Consider the following 14263-nt stretch of genomic DNA (forward strand, 5'->3'; position numbering starts at 1 on the left):
AGCCTCTTCCTAAGAGGTGTATGTTTGATTACTCTGTTTATGCATGCAGCACTTTCATTTCCTGCATTATGATCTAACAGCTCAAGGAGGTAAGCATCGTTTCAAGAGAAACACCCAAACACCACATAACTCAAACTCGTGCTTTTTAGAAAAAAGCCTGCCCATTGTTTACTATACAGCACCCTTTGGCACAGGTTTGTTGCTTGCACTGTCATTAAAAGAGCCAAGAGGACAAGGGGAAGGGAAGAGCTACACCACTGTGCTGGTAGGATCACAGCTAAGGTTTACTTTTGTGGTTGCCAACTATAAAACTAAGTTTGAACTTACCAAGTATCAATTTACTTTGCACAATTAGAACAGTTTGCTTTGTGCCTACGAAGCTGCAATTCACACTGCTCCCTCCCCAAGGAATTCATAAAATCTCCTGTTTGCACCTACCTCTCTTCACAGAAAAGTCACTGAGGAGTGAATTCAGATGACTACAGAAGGCTTTGGGGCCAAATGAAAGCGATGGAGTGACCAAGTGCCATCCTCTTCAGTAACCAGCGTAAATAGGTATCCCGGGGACTTACAGCCACTTACCTGCGTTATATTCTTTTTTTCGTTCCAGTTTTGGCTTTCTCAACTGCCTACATTAAGAAAGAGGACAGGGGAGAGAAGGGAGAAAAGACTTGTTGTATTAGACCCATCAAGGATGGGAAATTTCACCATGTTTACAAGCCAGTTCTCCATGGTATTCAAAGAGAAGCCTGTAGGCCTCACGCAGGATCCACATCCCAAGTCTGTTGCGTACCATATACACGCGGTTCTGTATGTACCCACATTTCCTAGCTTGCTCATGTTGAATTCTCAAAATTATGAGCAATAGCACCCAAGTGGAAAAGATACATGTCCTGGTTTCAGTTAGGACAGAGTTAGTTCTCCTCCTAGTAGCGGGTAGGTTGCTATGTTTTGGCTTAGGAAGTGTGAAAGGATGTTTAGAAGAGTGCTGATACCACCCCGATGTTTCAGTTGCTGCAGAGCAGTACTTACAAGAAGCCAAGGACCTTTCGGTGTCTCACTGTCCTACCAGCGATCAGAATCAGCGCACAGCAACAGCTGCGAGGGGACAGACTCAGGATGGCCGACCCCAACTGGCCAAAGAATTCTATGCCTTATGGCAACACGCTGCACCATGGATAGGGCGGGGCAGCCGGGCTGCTAGGGGTTACGCTGGGCACTGGTCAGTGGGTAGTGAGCAACTGCATTGCACATCACTTGTTTTGTACACATTACTATTAGCAGTACTATTATCACCATCATCATCATTATTATTATTTTCCTGTCTTAATAAACTGTCTTTATCTCAACTCGCAGGCTTCACTTTCCCGTTTCCCTCCCCCATCCCAGAGAGGGAGGTGGGAGGGTTGGAGAAGGGCTGTGTGGTTTAACCCGGCCGGCAGCTAAACACCACAACAACACCTCAAAGGGGTTTGGGAAAAAAAAAACATGTTTTTTTTAGAAAAGCAGAAGACTTCCACTGAGAAGAGGGATTCTAGTTTTAAGGTACTGGTATGCCATCAGCATGCTCATAGGCCTCTGCTGATTTTAGCCAGAGGTTTATCAGGCCACAACTCACTGCACATGCTTTCTCTCTTGCTTTTCAATCTACAGATCGAACAGAGATTGAACATACAGAAATACAGTACCTTGAAAAGCGTCTTCTCTTGACATTTCCCCTCAGTATCGCCATACTTTCTTCAAAGCTGGAGACTGAACACCGCAGGATGCTTTTTCTCATTGATCTTAAACGGTGTCCGTTGAAACATTCAATACTGGTAGAAGAATAATCCTAGGGAAAGAAGGAAATAAGAATATATTTATGCAAACCACGTAGATTCAGATAAAGAAATTCTGCCTCACGCAAGTTTAATTAACCCTCCTGACTTGGTAGTGGGGCAACTAATGGCAGGCAGACACTTAAACGCTGCTGTGCTCAAGAAAAACCTGGGAAAAAAAAAAAAAAAAAAGCTTTCAAAACTGAAGCTTCCCTCTCCCCACCATTTTCTTGTGGATAACTTAAGCTTAATATCCTTGGCAAAAAGATATTGCAGCAAAACCTTTCACATAAACTTAGTGTTTCGTGAAAAACAACAACAACAAAAAAACTTTAAATTCAATTGGATTTTTTTTCATAAATTCAATTGGAATTTAAATTCAAAACTTTAAATTCAATTGAATTTAAATTAAAAAAAAATAAACTAATTAATTTAAATTAAAAAAATTTAAATTCAATTGACTGTTCAGAGGAACAGTCAAGCTTGACATTATACATCCTAGAATTAAAATCTAGTTTGAGTTTTTCTCCCATCTCCAGACCTTGCGAAAGATGCTGATTAGGAGCTCTGTCAAAAAAAGTGTAAGGCTTGTTATATCAAAGCTTTGAACCCTTCTTACTGCCCTTGACCTTCTTCACATTGCTGCTCCTACAAAGGGTGAGTACTATCATTTTTAGTACGGGAGGGAAGCTGTGATATCCTTGAGTGGGGGGTCGTTCTGTTTACAAAATGAAGTTCCAGTAAGAGTACATCAAATGAACCAACTTTCTTTGAACTTTAATTCATCACTATATTGAATGAATGACCTCTGGATTTCTCTCTCCCATTTGGAAGTCAATTTGAAAACAAAATACCTCTGCCATAAAGAGCCAGGCATCAGAGACACCTGTTGCGCCTCAAGAACAGAGAAGGTATGAATGACAAGAGCAGCTGAATAAAATGCAACTTGCCATTAGAAATGGGTGTACTGGCATCTACAGGTGCCGCTGGCATCTCCTCATTTTCATTACTCTCTTCCTCTGGTTTCTCGTCTTCAGTAGCAGGGTTCTGCCGTGGTGACTTGGAGTTGTCGCATGGAGCACACGCTGGAGAGGTGCGACCTTGCAATAAAGAATAGATACCAAAGATCTTTGCCGTGCATTTTCAGTTACAAATGCAGAGACAAGTCTTCAAATCCTTAGCGTTAAAGCATGTACCTCTTTTCTCACGAGATTCTTTAATTTGTTCACAAAGTCGTCCAAACTCTGTATCCATTTCGTTCCTCGCCATTGAATATGCAGTGTCTTGCAAAACATAGGCGCTGTGACGATCTGAAATTTTACAGACTTTAACTGAATGTTGTCTACCAACCAATGAAACTGTTTTGATCACAGAAAAAATTGCTTTCTTCATAGGTTGGTTCCAAAAGGTTATCTCAGTGAATATTTTCAGCATAACAACATCGAAGTTAATTAAAACAAAAGCACTAGTTCCTTGGGAACACTTGTATCACAATTCCATACCCAAGTAGCAAAATGATAAAATATTTACAATGTGGTAAGAGATGTTCTCTGTGGATGTCCAAAATCATCTCATCCATCCGAAGTCTATTGTCCACACACAGCATTTATCCATCTATACATCTGACAGATATTTTAAACTAGGGCTAAAAAGCACATCCTCACCTGTAGATCTTTGATCCGGGTAGTACTCTGAGGCATTGTTACAGATTAGATCAATGTCCTTCAGATAGTCTCCTGCAGCGAGGTACTGGCGCGAGTCAATTTGAGTCAGAACTGTTGAAAGATCCATCGGCTCTTTAATCCTTGTGGCATAGTCAGGTACCTGCAGATCAAATACAAGCATTCAGGGGTTTTCTTAACCTTGCACACTGTCTACCAAAATTATTCTGAAAACTTTAAATAAATGACTTCCTAAAAACTCTGAACATTTGCGATGCATCAGAAGATGCTGAAATTAACCAGTTTGCTTCTCAAAAATGGAAGGGCTCTTTCAACTGGCATTAGAGCTGCTAGGAGAGGACAACAAGAAGTAGGGAGGTCAGAAGCACGTGCATGGTAGAGAAGAAACACTGAGGGTGGGAGATTTATTTCACTTTGCTGCAGAAAATCACAACAGTGAAAGCTGAGCAAGCCATCCGACATTTTCTTTGTTGTCGACATTGAGGAAAAGGTGCATGAATTGCACCTGTGAAGTACCTATTGCAGGCATCTACTTTAGAATGAGATAACTGGGCCGAGAGGTGCTGATTTCTTCCCTCAGACCAGAAGAGGAGCCTAATGACTAGTTCAGATGAGGACATATGTATTTGTCGAGATTTTTCACAGCTCAAGAACCTAGGAGAAAAGGGGAAGAAAAGCCAGTGGATGCCCACATGAAGAGGACTTTTGCTGATCCGCAGGTATATTCAAGTTACATCTGTCTTTGAAATACACGCCCCTAGTTTAGGCTTATCTAATAAATTAAGGAGAAAAAGGGATATAAGCAGCCAATTGGAGGAAAAAGAAAACACACTGCACTTATGATTGATTCCTATTGAGGAGTTCCAGATGAAACAGAGAACAGGACCTCAAAACTTATTTTTACAAACTGCTGCTCCTATTCCTGTTCCCACAGGAACTGACAGTCCAAGAAAGGGCTTTAGACTTCATTCAAGTAGTCCTGTAAATACTGTTTGTAATTATAAGGAAAGATCTCCGTGCTTTTCAGTGCTGTGACATGCCTACGTATCAAAGCCTTTTCACGAGCAAACTGTGTTGGCATTTGGACTGGCTTTTTAGAATGAAACCAGGGCTTTCAGCGAATAATCCCATAAGAGACATTTGAGAGTCAGCAAAATGACATATGACAAATTACTGACAGAAAATGACCACCAAAGCAAAGCCCAAAGAGCTAGTAACTTTGATAGGAAAGTTTTAGATGTACTTCTTATATCCTCCTCACCTCTTTTCTTTACAGGAGGCTTAGCCACTTCATTTAGAATTAGGTCCTCAAAAAAAGCTGCTCTCTCTGCCCTACCAGACAATTCAATATTGCACACTTCTCCAAATTCCTTATTAAATAATTTTGGGATCTAAAGCAGAAGGAGGAAAGACATTTCAGATTTAAGGCCACAAAAACTCATATTCTATTCCAAAAAGACGAGTACCTTTTCAAATTAATAATAACCTGAAGAACACAAACTGAAAAAAGTTATCTTCCTGGCCTTAAAAGGCTACATTTTCACAGGCTGGCACGGCAAATTCAAATATCGCCTTTAAGAATCACCTGTAGAATTAAAGCTCGCTGAAGGGATTGTACGCTACACTGATAAAGTAATGGCTTTCACCACATCCAACAGCGCCTCCTTTGTATTTACTTGCCTTGCTGCATCCTTTACTTAGAACCTTTATGGCTATAGAGGGAAGAGAAAGGCTTCAGCAGACAAGTGAGGGCTTTTTGCTGAGTTTTTATTTCTCTACCAAAAGGTGTCTGAAGTAGCTAGTACCTCTACGTCTTCCTCCATGTTCAAGTTCTAGTATTAAAAGGTAGGTAAGGAATTTCACTACTTATTTTAGAAGGAATTTACAACCTGTACAAAAACTTCTGTGGGAACTCAAGCACTTTCAAAGCAGTTGATAATAAACACCTCTAGGTTAGACCCGTTCTCTTCCCCCAATAACTGAGACAAAATAATCAGAATGAGAACAGCGTGGTCCTGTTTTGGGCACCTTCCCTTAATGTAAACTCTCAGAAGTCAATGAAGTCCTGCACGTACTTTTACTACAGTTTATTTAGGACTACAACTAGAATTCGATTCCAAAGTTACTTTAGCAGAAATTGGAACTCAGCTTTCCAGCTTGGAAAGCTTTGGCCTATCTGAAGAAAGAAACTGATTTTTTTTTTTTTAATCAAAGTGTTTCAATTCTCTACTAAATTGCATTATTAGCAGTTTACCCAACATAGCATGGAATGGCAGACTGTCAGAAGAAATCTCTTCAGTAAAGACATTCTCTTGTCATTTCAAGCACTGCATATTCTTGACTGAACTACTTTGTAGCCACCTGAATTATTGTATTAATTTATTATTTGCATGCATGAGAAAGGGGTGAAAGTCACTTGCTTGACTCAGAAAAAACCTTAAGCAGATGCTTTCACAGTATTCTTTTTCTCTAAGCAAATTTTAAGTGATTTGTTAGGGTGCCTGAGTAATAACAGCATGCATTTAACAAAGCACAGCATTTTGATGCTGAAAGCATTCATAAATTACAAGACACTGAAGAAATAGTAAGAAAAGTATTGACAAATACCTCTTCTGGGAGATCTGAGTGACATACATCAGACGTAGCAAGCAGCAAAACTGGCGAAAATGCTGGAATGTTATGTAGTAGAGTTAGAAAAGTAAGTTTCAAGGCAGGTCCAGCGTTGTCCCACCATAAATGGATATCTGGGACATAAATTATGCTTGGTGCTGTCTTCTGAGCATTTCGGATCAGCTACTGAAAAGGAAAGCTTGGGTAAGAAAACTAAAACACATAGAATAACCTGTTAATACATAGCTACATAGCCATTGGACTGCCCCATGAAATGAAACTACGTGAACAGAGTGGCAAGCATCCTTTCACATAAGGAATTTCTCTGTGCACCCTTTCAGATTATCAGTATTCGGAGAACTCTAGTCAGAAGATGGGAAGGATATATTCAGGCAGTGGCTAGACACCGTAGCTGTATGGCCACAGCCACAATCATCACATAACAAAGAAAGGAAATGTCCCTCTTATGGGACACATCAGTATTCAGTCATGTAACATGTCTGTCCTTACTTGTATGGCTCTCAAACTTTTCCACTAAAGGTAAAAATATTTTGAGGTAGTGATGCCAAACAATAAAATGGATTTCCTGCCTAAACGTAAAAACACCAAATCTGTTCATTTTTTCTAGTTAAAACCACATCAGCGTGCAAATGAAGTGTTTTGTGAATGTTAATGCTTTTATTGCACATACTGCAACAGCACAAGTTGTGTATGTCCGTGTGAAAACAAAATAAACAGAAGCCCCAAACCTTGGTTGCCTTACTAATATAATTTAAAAGAAGGCTACAAAAAGTAGCCGACATGCAGTCTGGTACAGAGCCATCTACTGGGAGCACACAGTCTTAGGAGGCAATGAGAACTACTTTCTGGATCCCAGTGACATGAGCAGCATTTCTTTCCACAAAGAGATGCTTATTAGCAACACCGCCCAGCTTTCTGAGCTGCTAGCAACATCCTCACTGTGAAATTGAGTATGGAAAATGTGGACATGTACAACATTCAGATTGTTTGTGGTTTTGTCTAAAAGAAAAGGGGATTTTCAGACAGAAGCAAACATCCCAGCACATTAAAACAAGGCCACCTCCATTACCAATGAATTTTGCTCACCTTACTTGCAACTCGATTGATCCTTTACATACAGTCAGTGAATCCGATGAGAATAAAAAGGTACGTGTCCGCAGATTTCTTCTGGCAGTGCAACATTTGTAAGCAGAACAGAAAGGTCCAGGGTGTGAACGGGAAACTTCTCCAAAGCGTGCAACACCGCGGGTGCCACGGAAGAAACCTGGCCGTACCCTTCTTTTCCTACTATTAGCAGACGGGGCCGGCATGATGTTGGTTCGCAGAAAGCACTCCTAGAACAAGAGTTAAGAAAACAAGTTTATAAATGAGGTGCTGAATAGACAGACACACAGATGTTCCAAGTACTTTTCCTATAGACTTTCTTTTCCCTCCCCAAATAATCCAAATGGCAGTGGTATATTAAATACATGTAAGATTTCCAGTTAAGTTATTCAGTCATCCCAAATGTTTCATCTTCTTCCCTTGTGTTTCCTATTCTTTACTAAACCAAGACTGCAAATTAATATCCCTGCAATCTTGCTTTACTACTAGGAAATAAATTTGCTAGGAGCATTTGTTTCCCCACTACAATCAGGCTGTACCTTTGCTGGCTTAAATCAAAGATGCTAGAGACTTAGCCTTGCTCTGAAGCACAGAAAATCTTCTGGACAGCACAGCAATAGAAACTGAGAAAAATAACTGATCCAGCTGCAACAACATGATCTAACTTTCCAACTGTGGGCTTGCATGACTTCCATACTAAAATACCAAAAGATTAACACAACTTGGTGGCTTAACAAATAAAGACACCGTTCAAATTTTTCTCAAGGTGTTTTAACAAGCCATTTCTCAGTTTTCTTTCTGCTACATAATTCACTACTGGTTTAACAATCCTGGAAAACACAAGGGCAAAAGGTGGCAACACAAACCCATAAAGTTGGCGTATTTTTAGCTAAAAGGACAGACAGGACATTTATGTGGTCTTGAGTCTTTCAAAGAACGCCATGGATTAAGTCAACGTGTTCTGGTAGTCTACGGATCACTTTGGCTTAGGAAGAGAAGCCTGCGCTTTTCAATTTAGTTATTCAGAGCAACTTCATTACTACTTTAGTCCCTTCACCCTTTCTTCTTGTGAATACCAAGCACCTCTTCAACACACAAACTTGATGTTACCCCTTCGTCTACCACCCCTCGCACTTTTAACAGCTGGAACTGTTTAAAAGACTCAGCAGACCTGAGAATTTAAACGTAACAGGGATCTATCTTTCTTTACCTGCTGAAACAGAGGCGTTTTTTCTCTGGTCCGTCAGGCATTCCATCTTTTAATTCATCTCCAGAAACCAAGGATGCATCGTCATCACTGTCGAACATATCATCTTGTAAAATACGATTGAAATGCTCTGAAAGGCAAAAGAGGTTTGTTAACTTTCCTGAATAGCCTTTGTCTCTTTCTCTTCCATTAATACAGCTTCTAAATAAGTGCCAAAACCCTTTCTTCATTTGAGAGCACACACTGAAAGCTATTTCCTAGAGTTCATCCCACCACAGATTTAAGGAGATGGCACAAGGCCCTACAAAGCTGTACTAAGTCCCACTGATGTGGTATCACTGATGTGATAAGGTATGCTACTCTTGGTGATTTTTTTCTCCCCCTTGGAATAAAGGAGATTACGAACAATTTCTGCAGTTGCTAAATAACTAAAAAAAAAAAAAAAAAAAAGAACATTTCTTTCTGGAGGAGGTTCCCACAATGAAAGCACGGTGATAAAGGATGTGATGGTCACAGAATTCCATTCGTCTAGTAAGTATTAATGCTAATTGATCTCACGTGCACATGTATAGTATGATCCACAAACATTTAAATTAGGAGACTGGTTAAAAATGATGATAGCTAAAACAATATTTAGCTTAGACCAGTTATACTTGTATCCTGGTCCTGACATTCTTCAGAAAGGAATTAGAAACATTGACCTAGAAATGCTTCCCCTCCAAAGATCTGAGTTTTGATTTTTGAAAGAAAAATAGGTGCCTTATACTTCAAACCTCAAGTCAACCTCTACAAATGCTAATTATCTTAGCTGCCATCAGAAGCAGGATGCTTCAGTAGAGAACGCATCGTCCTTTACTGTGTATTGAGTCATTCAGAGCTTCCATTTGGCATTTCAGTTTCGAATCCACAATAAAACCTATGCGTTATATTCCAGACATGCCCAAAAGAAAGACATGCACATGCAAAAAATAAAATTCTACCATCATTATGTCTGAAAGGTTTAAGTTGATTGCACAAACCACAAGTTTTTGCTTTAGAGGAATTATAAAGAAGTGGATGCTGTGGTTATATCTTGCTGTCAGTCCTCCTTTAGCGCAAGCTGTGCATACGGGAAGATCTTCTGCACAACTTGTAAAATATTCTCTACTGATCTTTTAAAAAGTGCCATGAAAATGGGTGATAGTGCTTGTCCGGGTGAAGCCAAGATCCTGTTTGATGCCGGAACAACCTTCTTCCTAGTGGTCATTCAAAACTGGGAAAAAAATAGTCTACCAAGTCGGCTTTTTTTGATTTGATAATAAATCTGCAGACTGTTAAGTCATCAAGCACTTCAAGACTGGTTGAAATAATCTCTACATTAATATAAAAGGAATTCCTCAAACACACTGCGGCCGCTTACCTTTAATATACTCGTTGGATGCCATGGAGCTGTATTTCTTGCTTTCGCCTGCGCTGGAAGGCTTCCTTTCCTTGTAAGGTTGTTTACTGCCCTCGCTTCTGCATTGCTCACATGAAGAGCCATCTGGAGGATGGCATTCTTCCTTCTTCTCCCACATTATCTTCTGGAAACAATGATCTAAGTGTTCCAAGGAGCCTTTCGCTTTCCTGGTGTTTCTCCTTTTTCTTCTTCTCCTTTTTCTTCTTCTTTTACGCTTGCGATTGGCATTGTCAAAGTGGAGCGCACAGAAACACAAATCGTGAAGTCTGAAAGAAACATGCAAGTTAAAAAGAGAAAAAAAAGATGTGGCACTTGTTGCCTATATGAAACTTGATTTATTTTACCACAGGTGATGATTTGCAGCATGTCAGCTATTTTGTGGTGCTATGTGCACACGCAACTTACTTTAGATGCAGCAAACTTAAGCCCTCAGATTGAAGGACCATAGGTCCTGGTTTGTACACAGATCATTAACAATGGCTAGCTCTGGAATAGGTGCAAGCAGAAAAAAACTTTTAACCTAATCCAGAATGGTGTACGGATGTGATTCGAATTATGTGGTCCAAAGCTCTGACACAATTCAACAATAGCTTTCACGTCTTCACTGATCAACCTAACAACATGATCCCCAGTCAGCTGATGCTATCTAAATAACTTAGAAACTACCAGAAAAAAAAAAAAAAAAAAGAAAAGAAAAGAAAAAAATAGAAGAAAAAAAAGGAGAAAAAAAAAAAAAAAGGAAGACATGAGAAGCACCCAGAAAAGAATTAGGATAAAAAATGCAGAGTATGCTGGAATCCTTGCTTACTTAGAATCCTTCTCTCCATGTTTATCTTTAGACTTCTTTTTCTTCTAGAACTTGTGATATTTTTGCATTTTTTTCACCACCTAAAAGCTCCTTTTCTATCTTTCTGTCTTTCCTTTCTATTTCACTTTCACTACCTTCTGCACGGGTATATTTTCTTTTTCTGTTTCCTTCTGTTTCATTTTTCTGGCGACAGTTCTCCAAATGAGCTGACACAGGTGGAAGCGCATGTCTTTCACGAGAATGTCTTCCGGAATGTTGCTGAAGTACTGAGCAACGATGCAAGTCTGCTCGGGGTGTGCTAAAGCGACGTACATCTTCCTCTCTCAAGAGGGAACCGTGAGGCCATATGCTTTTGTAATGATAACGCTTATGTGACCTGCTGTAGTTAAGTTGCAGTCGATTTGTCAAGGGCTACATCTCCGTGAGAGAACTTTCTCTCTCTACTGTCTCCTGTCGCATGAGGTGAATAGTAATCGTTCTAATAGCTACATCTTTCCCATCTCCGTGCTTCATCTCGATAGTATCTTTCTCTGCTCCAACTTCTTTCCCCTTTGGATCGGTAATATCTATTGCTACCTTGTTCTGATCTTCCTCCACTGCCAGATCTGTACTTTGAATATTTGACTGCTCGTCTGCCATTCTCAGGGCTGTTTCTTTCAGCAGGGAAAGCTCTGCACCTGCTTCCCTCCCAGTACTCCTGCTTGTGACGCTTTTGCTCAACAACTTCCATGCTCTGAGAGCACCTCCTCTTGCTGGAAGGACCTGCTTTTGGACTCTCCTTCTCTTCAGTAGGAGCACGTTCCCTCTTGCTTTGGTAACGCCCTTTGTCAGTGTTTTTAGTCTCGTCCTTTGTATCTTGGCATCTCTCTGTAATAGCTGAGGAGGAAAGGTTTTTAGAGCTACATTCAGTGTCAGACTTGAAAGAGGAAGTTTGCCACAATTTCTCACCAGGCTCACAAGACTCTTTGCCGGACAAAACGTTTTCTTTTGAAATGAGGTCACGCTCTTTTGATCATCTTGGTTTCTCCTTCTCTCCACCGTCATCACATTGGTACTGTGCGAGGTATTCATCATTCCCAGCAGATTTCGGAGGGTCCGCGACACTGCACAAAATAAGATCACATTTCTCACTTCTGCTGAAGGACGTGAATATTAAGAGGAAAACCTTCCAAAGTCAAACAAACAAAAACCTCCGGACTACAGAACACTCGCAAAGATATGCCATTTAGAAACCTCTCCGGTGATTAGGACACCTTCTCCAGCTCCCAGAGAAAGTGTTTTTTCCCCTCTTGCTTCTGAAGCCATTGCACTAAAAAAGCAAACGCATCTCTCTCCCTCCACATGCTGCTCTGAATGAGAGCCAGAATATTCAAAACCACCCTATTTGTTCTCCCCACAGAGCTGAAAAAAACACCAGTTGAAACAGAGTTTTCTACCTCTCTCCCAAGAATTTACATTCACATACCCTATGACTGAAAAAATACAAGGCGGGACTGAGGAGGAACAGCCAGTGCTGGAAATGAAAAAAAGCAGCCCGTTTCTTCAGAGTCTTAAGCCTATGCTACTAGGAAAAAAACAAAACAAAACAAAACAAGAGGAGAGGAAAACAACAGCGGGAAATTTACCTATTCTCCACGTGTTCAATTGCAAAGCCTCCTCTGGAGGATCAACAGCTGTGAATTCAGCGTGCTTAGGAGAAATCAGATCTACATCTGAACCACAACTCTTTCAGTAGTATCACTAACTTATGTGTTGCCTTCAGGGGGCAGTGGCGACCTGGTTCAGGAACGGCACGGCGACCAACCCCAGGCCGCTCGGTCCATCGGCTCACAGACACCAACGTGCTGGATGGCAAATGGCGTTTATTGTCGAGTCACATGGGGTTATATACCCGAGGCCCATAGCGCCTCTTCCGCTTGCTTACATCACAGCCCACACGCTACTGTCCATCAAGGGACGGGCTCCACCTTTCCGTACAGCACGACATCTTCCGGCCGCCAGACCCTAACTACCCACATTTCCCCCCTCCCTATGCACAACCAAATTAGCTAAAATATAACAATCTTAAGACGTAGACATCATAACTTAAATAAAAAACATAAGGCACAATAACCAGGAGAAAACTAGGAGGTAACTGGTAACCCTGAGTAAATACACTCTTAAAGTAGTTGTTGGTGTTCTACCAACATAATGTAAACTTTCTCTAACCAGCTTTTAACAAACAACACAAGCTTATTTAGTATACAAGGTCCAAAGATAAGATCACACAACGGCATCGCAGCCCCCCACCCACGGAGGTCGCTTCGCTGTTGTCTGGATTCTGCCAGTGTGGAACTCTCAGGCTTAGACAGGACGCTTGCTGACTTATTGTCTTCTCTTGTCACCGGGGTATACAGATTACGGGGGTGTCCGATGATCCGTTCCTGTGAACAGAAACTCAGTTTTCATTAGTTTTATTCTGAGTCGCGGTCGGGTCAATGCGCCGAACTGGTGCCAGCGCCCAAGCCACTGTGATCTGGCAAACAGTAGGCGAGTTGATCTTTCCTTGAGGCAGCATTTTCCACTGGAAGTTGGAGCGTTGCCATGGGCCCACAGGCCCTGGGCTTGCGCCTGGGGGGTGATCACTGTTGGGTCCATACCCATTAGGCACTGCAGGCTAGCATACAGTTGTCCTCCCATTCTTGTTTAAAAATGATCATCCCCCCCCCCGTCAAAGATCAGTCGACAAGTTTGTTTTATATCAAACAGGAGCATATTGTCTCCCCCGAAAACACCATCTATGAGGGTGGAGATCATTGCAGAATGAAGCCCTTTATCCGCAATGGCTTTAACAACCGCTTGTACATCCCATATTGTAAGGACTATAAATCTCGAAACTGGACATTGGAATTCATTATAAAGATACAACAAATGGGAGAATTAGCAACAACCAGCTCTTGCAATTAAGAAACATGCCAATTCAGCAGATTCCTGACCAAAGGTGAAAAGTACACTGTGAGGAAGACTCGGGGTCTTCCTCCCAAAGACCCCTGCCCACGTCCCAAAGACCCCTGCCCACAATTCTTGGAAGGCTCTGCGCAGGCGCAAGGTGCCAAAAGACTAATTGGCATGAGAAGCGAGGGAAGGCGGGGATAGGTAATGCATATGTATAGGTGCTTGTAGAATATTGATAGATTGATTGTATAAATTCAAGACTGCTTTCTGCTTTGAGTATGCACGATAGGTGGAGAGATCCCCCGTGCATCCAGCGCTGCAATAAAGAATATACCACTTAAAGGAATTTCGGCTTCGATCTTTGAATCACTCCTGCCCTGTCCCGTGCAAATTACCTAAAGCGAGAAGCCGTGGGCCCCTTCCCAAGGTCAGTCTCCCACGAAGACTGGGAGCCTGTCTTAAGAAACTGGCAGAAACTGGTCCTGCGGATGGACAAGAGCCAAGGAGCAACTGAGTCTGCGCAGAGACAAGAGGTCAAGGAGCAGTGACGAGGAAGAGTCACCAGCCTTCATCCCCACGACCCCCGACGACCACCACCAAGACACACTGCGCAAGCGCAGATGGGAGGAGTTTCCAGCAATG

The 14263-nt window shown here is 41.5% G+C and overlaps 1 long non-coding RNA gene across 1 annotated transcript; it reads left to right on the forward strand.

Annotated features, from left to right (window-relative positions):
• Nucleotides 1-232: 232 nt before the first annotated feature.
• Nucleotides 233-2031, forward strand: LOC309889101. Its single transcript, XR_014319192.1, has 3 exons — nt 233-555; nt 1502-1545; nt 1654-2031. It is a non-coding gene; the product is annotated as an uncharacterized lncRNA (long non-coding RNA).
• The last annotated feature ends 12232 nt before the right edge of the window (nt 2032-14263 follow it).

Source organism: Aythya marila, assembly GCF_965140915.1.
Source record: "Aythya marila genome assembly, chromosome: 32".
Taxonomy (NCBI): Eukaryota; Metazoa; Chordata; class Aves; order Anseriformes; family Anatidae; genus Aythya; species Aythya marila.